Source organism: Marmota marmota, unplaced genomic scaffold, assembly GCF_001458135.2.
Source record: "Marmota marmota marmota unplaced genomic scaffold, marMar, whole genome shotgun sequence".
NCBI lineage: Eukaryota > Metazoa > Chordata > Mammalia > Rodentia > Sciuridae > Marmota > Marmota marmota.
The window spans coordinates 1,544,094-1,551,483 of NW_025999929.1; the positions used below are offsets into that span (position 1 = coordinate 1,544,094).

Genomic DNA, 7,390 nt, shown 5'->3' on the forward strand with positions numbered 1-7,390 from the left:
GTATTGATCATTTGAAAATGTGACCAGAGGCTTGAAGAAAACTAACCCTTTCCTTCCTGGGTAACAAGTTCAGCAAAGAAGAAGGGTGGGCTGTGTTCCCAGACGTTCCTGGGTGCCTGAAATCACAGATGATATCAAAACTTACATACAATGGCTCTTCCTAAATATGTAACAATAGTAAAGTTTAATTTATAAATTAGATGCAGTCAGAGATGGACAAGTGTTAATAATAAAATAGAGCAATTATAACAGCATATCATAATGAAAGTAGAAGTTGTTTACTTCTGGAATATTATGCGTGGTATTCTCAGGCAATAAATTGACCCAGGGTAACTGAAAAAGAGGAAAGTAAAGCCCTGCCTAGGAGTGACCACTGTATCCAGTAACTCTGAGTTTGCAGTGACTTTCTAGATCATGAGATAGAATCAAGGGTTATATTTGGATAGCAGTGACCAAAGTTTCCTTTCAAGAAAAGTCTTGCCATGGGGCTGGGTTGTGGCTCAGTGGTAGAGAGCGCTTTCCTAGCACGTGCGAGGCCCTGGGTTCGATCCTCAACACCACATAAAAATAAATAAATAAAGGTATTGTGTCCAACTAAAAAATAAATATTAAAAAGAAAAGTCTCGCCATGCCTCATGGTGAACACGTCTAAGGAGGATCAGCAATGAGTGAGACCCTGTCTCAAATTAAAAGTAAAAAGGGTTGGGAATGTTGCTCACGGGTAGAGCATCCTGGGTTCAATCCTTAGCACACACACATACACACACAAAAAAAAGAAAGAAAGAAAGAAAGAAAAGAACAAAAGAAATCTTAGTGAAGTTGAACAGGACAATTTCTGGAAGGTGAACTATCAGCGAGGATTAGCTTGCAACCTGCGAAACCTCTGGATGTAAACACAGCAGTCCGCCAGGGTTCTTCTGCTTGGTCTTCTGATGCAGCACATGAGGCAAAGGTACTGTTTGCATTTTGTCTGCAGCCAGTTTCTATCTGGCCCAGCACTGCATGTGACTGTCTGCTTTCCTCTCCTACTTCAGCCAAGTTTTACATTCAGTTCCTAGTGAGAACAGTCAAAGCATGCTCTGAAAGGTGCAGTTTCATTCACACTGAGGAATCTGGAACTCTAAAATAGGGTTCTTTTCTTGGTTCATATTTTAATTCAAAATCTACTGTGTTTAAATCATCAAGATTGGGCCAGGTATGGTGTCAGGAGGACCAGGACCCAGACTCTGCAACTTACCTAAGCAACTCAGGGAGACCCTGTCTTTTTTTTTTTTTTTTTTTTTTTTTTTTAGTTGGACACAATACCTTTACTTTTTTTATTTATTTTTATGTGGTGCTGAGGATTGAACCAGTGTCTCACACGTGCTAGGCAAGTGCTATACCACTGAGCCACAAGACCCTGTCTCTAAATAAAAATATTAAAAAGGGCTGTGGATGTGGCTCAGTGGTTAAATATCCCTGGGTTCAATCACTGGTATAAAAATAAAATTTAAAGAAAAAAACAAAAATTAAAAAAATCACTACTGGAGCTTGTGCTTAGCAGGCAGGCCCTGGGTTCAATCCCCAGTACCCCCCAAATAATAATGATAATAAAATACAGTGGTTTCCCCCTACTTATCTATGGATTCACCTTCTGCAGTTTCAGTTACCCATAGTTATGCACAGTTTTAAAATAATAAATAGAAAATTCCAGAAAAAAACAGTTCATACACTTTAAATAAGATTTACATTAAAAGTTATATTAATAGTATATTGTTATAAATGTTCTATTTTAGCTATTATTGTCAATCTCTTACTGAGCCTAATTTATAAATTAAACTTTATATAAGTATGCATGCACAGGAAAAAACAGCCCACACAGGGCTCAGTACTGTCCTTATTTTGAGGCATCCGTGGAATATCTTGGATGATACCCCCACAATATGACTAAAGAGGACTGCAACTTCAAACAACCTTATAAAGGTCTGCCGGCATCATCGGATATTTTCTTCACACTGTAAAGCATCTAGACCATTCTTTAACGAGGCCCACATTAATAAAACATCTGCTCTTTGTCCCCAGCCATATCACCCACAGCTGTGTGCTGGGCCAGGCCACACAGCCCCCACTGACCTCACAGAGGACTTGCTAACACAAAGGAGCCCTTTGGTCCATGAGGACAAGGCTTGAGAACAAGCCACGGCAGTTCAGCCATCTCAGAGTCCCACAGCCACCACAGTGGGCCATGTTCAGTGCTGACGGAATGAAAGTTCAGAATCGATGTTTCTACTTCCTTCTAGCACATTCCCTCTGCCTCTCCCTCCCCTTTCCCCCACCACAAGACAAAAAAATCTGCAGCTACGTTGATCTTCTTCTTCAATCTTAAATACACACACACACACATACACACATATACACACACACACGTATGTTTCTAGACATGGCCAAATCAGTGTGATTTTAAAGTGAATTTTGTAAAAAATACACTACAAAAGAAAAAAAAAACTACTTCATGCTCACGCCCCCACCCCCCAGGTGCAGCATGCATATTACATGACGTGATAATTCTACAGCTATAAAGAGATACGTTCGAAGATTGAAATAGCACATTTTTCCTTTGAACTGATGAAAAGATCCTTGGGCGATTTTGAAGGCTGTGCCGAACGTTTGCGAGGAGTGAAGTAATTCACTGGGGGTTTTGCTTGGCTTGTACAAACACACACCATGGACTCCAGGAAAACAGACACAAAATCAGTTTCCTTGACTTCTTCGGTCTAGGAGGAGCTTTTGCTCCTGTGGCATGTTTTCTGGAAGTCCTGACCAAGTTACTTCTTCCCCAAGAACGCATCTGACACGTCTGTCCTAAGCTGCTGGTTTACATACAGCTTTTTACCAAAGCAAAGGAAGCCAGACCCTGCCATCTTTATCCAGGAGGGCCAGCCTCAGAGGGGACAGAGGAGACTCCACGTCCTGCTTCCCGGGAAGGAAGTCACAGGTAAGTGCCTCAGTGAGTCCCCACCTGCCCACCTGCTGGCAAAGGAAATTGCCCTGGACATTTCTCCAAAAATGGGGACCGACTTTCCCTAGTATGGGAAACAAATAAGGAGGTGTACTAGAGGGTTTCTTCCTTCCTTTGGAGTTTTAACAAAAGCAAATTCCTGGGATGGGGTTGTTGGTAAAGAAGGGGCTCCCAACCTTGACTGTTAAGTGATCCTCCTTTCCCTATGCAGGAATCTGCTGGGCAGCTTAGGGTGGCAATGTTTGTGTGACTCCCAGGGGGGACCTAGAGGGGTGTGTGTGTGTGTGTGTGTGTGTGAGAGAGAGAGAGAGAGAGAGAGAGAGAGAGAATACTTTTTGAAAAAAGTTATTTTCATTTTGCTATCCTCAGGGAAAAATGCTAGATAGAAGACACTAACCAAGAAGGAAATCACTTGCAAGTGGACATTAGCCCAGTGACCAGCTTTCTTTTGCAACTACTTACCTTAACTCCAGAGCCCTTAGAGTCAAATTTGCTTTCTTTCTGGGGACTCCCTCCCTGTTAAGATGTCGGTGGAGTGAGCTCTGATCTTTCCCTGCAAGTCTCAAGGCTGTCAAGGTTAAAAAAATCAAAAGTTGAGAAAGTACCTGCCTTTCAAGTTTCTATTTGAGTATGACCAAGCCCTTCTGGTTAAAACATAAATGTTCAGGTTGTGTTATGAATTACATGTGATTCGAAATGCAGTGGCGAGCCGGGGGTGTAACTCAGCCTATAGCACTTTCCTGGCTTGTGCAAGGCCCTGGGTTCCATCCCCAGCACCACAAAAAAACAAAAACACAAACAGACTAGGAAACAGGAATTGGTCTTCAATTAAAATCCCTTTCTAAAGTAAGAAAGAAAACCCTGCTTGCTCGTTCATTCCTAAAGGGCTAGAACTCTGGTGTCTTGAACACAGCCTCTTGGAAGCCCGTGGAACATTTGCCTGTGGAAAGGAGACAGGCAGTGAGCATTCATAATAGATTGAGCTGAGAGGAAGCCACAGCGGACGGGAAACAATGAACTTTATGTTCTTCAGAGCAGATTACACACTCTCTCCAGCTCATAAAGGCTTTTTATATAATTCCACTCATGCAATACCTGGGCAGCGAGCAGCTACAGGAGGTCTCACATCCTGGGGTGGCAGATGCCCAATGACACCACCTCCCACAGCCAGAGCCCTCTAGCCTGGCCAGCTGTGCTCTTCATCAGGCCTCCCCAGGCGAGGCCTGCCGTCCCAGCAGATTCATCTCACTGGCTCATGCCCTCATCTGGGATTCAGATTTTTTTTAATTTTAAAATTTATTTATTTATTCTAATTTGTTATACATGACAGCAGACTGCATTTCAATCCATAGTACACAGATAGAGCACAATTTCTCATGTCTCTGGTTGTTCACAAAGTAGAGTCACACCATTCGTGTCTTCATACGTGTACTTAGGGTAATGATGTCCATCTCTGACTGCATCTAATTTATAAATTAAACTTTACTATTGTTACATATTTAGGAAGAGCCATTGTATGTAAGCTGTCTCTTATNCCACCGTCTTTCCTACCCCCATGCCCCCTCCCTTACCCTCCCGCCCCTTTACCCTATCTAAAGTTCCTCCATTCCTCCCATGCTCCCCGCTCCACCATCCCCATTATGGATCAGCCTCCACATATCAGAGAAAACTGGGACTCAGACTTTTAATGCTGACTGGAGTCCATGGGGCCACAGGTGAAGGGAGGAAAAAGGGGTGACACCTCCTGAAAAGTTGGCCCCTCAACTTTCAGAGCAAGCAAGATACTTCATGAGATGACAGCTCGGTCCTCATGAGCCCTTTCATGACTGCAAATAATGCAGACCCTGTGCCAGTGCCCTGACCAACTACAGACTCTGAAGCAAGCCACCACCCCAGGATGTGAGACCTCCTGTAGCTGCTCCCTGGGGCTTAGCAGCTACAACTCAGAATGGGCACCCTGAAAATCTTCCAACAGAAGTCAGTCCTTCTGGACTGAGGATATAATTCAGTAGTAAAGTGCTTACCTACCATGTGTGAGGACCTGGGTTCTATCCCGAACACTACTGAAAAGGAAAGATTGGGGGGGGGGGGAGAAAGAGAGGGGAGGAAGGGGAGGAAAGAAAGAGGAAGGGAAGGCAAGGCCCTGGGTTTAATCCCCAGTGACAAAATTTTTAAAAGGAAGGAAGAAAGAAAAATTAATCCATGCACTCATAGATGAAGGTGGCCTTTCCAGATCTCCCAGGCATTGTTTGGGGCAGTTATGAACGTTTTGTTTTAATGGTCAATGTGGCCACTCACGGCCCCCCCATGGGAACCATAGTGGAGGTCTCTCTGTTCGAGCTGCATTTTTAAGTGACACATCCAAATCTAAGACTTCCAGGATGATCAGAAAACCTCAGCCAGCAGGTGGGGGGTTTCCAAGGAGCACCTGTCAGTCGTGGCTCCCTCTCAGGATGACTTTTGGGACAGCCCATGCTGGGGCACAGCCCAGCCAAGGCAAATGTCTCCCTCTGCCCCTGTTTTCCTGAGCCCCAGGCCTACCTGAAGTTGAGAACGGCTCTGTATTTGGTGTGGTGATAACAGCCCTTCCTCTCTCATGTGCTCTCTCTAATCTCTGTACCTTGGGGTCAGCATGCTCCATGAGGATTTCCCAGCAGGTGCCTGGATAAAAACATTTTTACAAAACACAATTCTAACTCCCTAGCATACTCTTCCCCAAGATGCATCTGCCTGGAGGTGCTCCTCAGTGCCTGATTCCCTGCCTCCCTGCCATAGCTGGCCTACACCTTCAAACAGGGGTTCCTCCTTCCCTGCCCTCCACCATATCCTCCTCCTTACTCTTTTCTCCATCCACCACACATTGATGGTCACCATGGAGCACCAAAGGGACAGCTTGCTTTTTTTTTTTTTTGGTACCAGGGATTGAACTCAAGGGCACTCAATCACTGAGCCACATCCCCAGCCCTATTTTGTATTTTATTGAGAGACAGGGTCTCACTGAATTGCTTAGTGCCTCGCCATAGCTGAGGCTGGCTTTGATCAACCATCCTCCTGTCTCAGTCTCCAGAGCTGCTGAGATTACAGGTGTGAGCCACCCTGCTAACCTGGGGGGGCGGGGGGCTTCATTCAGGAGAGTAACAAGTGTTCAAAGTTAGGTAGGAAATATGGTGTGGGCCCAAGTTATGAAACACACCCTCAAATCTGTTTGCAGAGCCCTGTGACCACATGCACAGTTTGGACATTTCCGGGGCTTGTTGTCTCTCAGGGTACATTTGGACTTAAAGATGGAGAGGATCAAAGTCCCAAACAGGGAACCCAAGTTCCTTTGGGACTTTTTTCCCCACTGTGGGGAAACTCAGGCCACTGGATAGCATAACATTCAGCTTCACTCTCTCCCTAATGAGGTGGAGTCATTCTAAGAGCCCAGTAGTAAAGCCCACGTGGCATCCTGCCACCAAAACTTAGTGGGAAAGCTCTTAGTTTACAAACAGTCCTAAAGTGCAAGGATTTTTTTTTTTATTGTTGGTTGTTCAAAACATTACATAGTTCTTGATATATCATCTTTCACACTTTGCTTCAAGTGGGTTATGAACTCCCATTTTTAGCGAACATACAAGAGGAAATGAGGGGAAAGGGAAAAATAATACAAGAGGGAGAAATGAAGGTCAGTAGAGGGGGTAGAGAGAGAAGAGGGGAGGGGANCGCACACACACACACATACACACACACCCAGAAAAACCAGAAGAACAACCCACAGCACTCAGCCCGCTCCCTGCCGGCCCCCTCTCCTTCCGCAGCTCCAGCTCCCCTGCCCTGCCTCCACTCTTCCTAGTCCACTCCCCAGGAGATAAGATTCCTGCAAAATGATGGGGGAGATCAACACTCCCTGTAGCTTGTGCCCCTGAGCCCCACCCACCGCATCCTCACAGCACCTTCGTTTTGTAAATCAGCAAATGCTATATAAACGATTTATCATTTTCAAGCCCAGATAACATCAGTCCTAGGGGGAGATAAAGGGCTTTGCGTGAAATCTAATGCCTTGGCTATTGGGAGTAACAGGCTTTCCTTCTGGCCTTCCCAGGGGCTAAAGGCCCCTTGTTTATCTCTTCCTCTCACCAAATTACTTCAGGGCCATTCACACCTCTCCTTCCCCCACATCAGCTTCTTTTTCTTCTCATGCCCCCTCCCCACCTTTGTTCATGCAGGACTTTCTGAAAGACTTCTGGATGTTATCTTGTCTCTCAAATGAATTTTTTTTTTTCCAAATCCCATTGCCTTACCTTGAAATTTAGAAACCTACATTATCAAGCTATAGAGCAGGGCTTTGATGGAAGAAAGCACCAACCTAAAGATCGTTGAGGTTTTTTTTTTTTTTTTTTTTTTTTTTTTTTT

At 44.7% G+C, this 7,390-nt stretch overlaps 1 long non-coding RNA gene across 1 annotated transcript in view; it reads right to left on the reverse strand.

The window, feature by feature from the left end:
* Window positions 1-3,281: 3,281 nt before the first annotated feature.
* LOC125615944 overlaps window positions 3,282-7,390 on the reverse strand; it is a 4,795-nt gene continuing 686 nt past the window's right edge. The window contains exons 2-3 of the long non-coding RNA XR_007346547.1: window positions 5,540-5,659; window positions 3,282-3,566 (exon numbers count right to left, since the gene is read on the reverse strand). This is a non-coding gene — a long non-coding RNA (uncharacterized LOC125615944). The remainder of the gene's footprint in view (window positions 3,567-5,539; window positions 5,660-7,390) is intronic.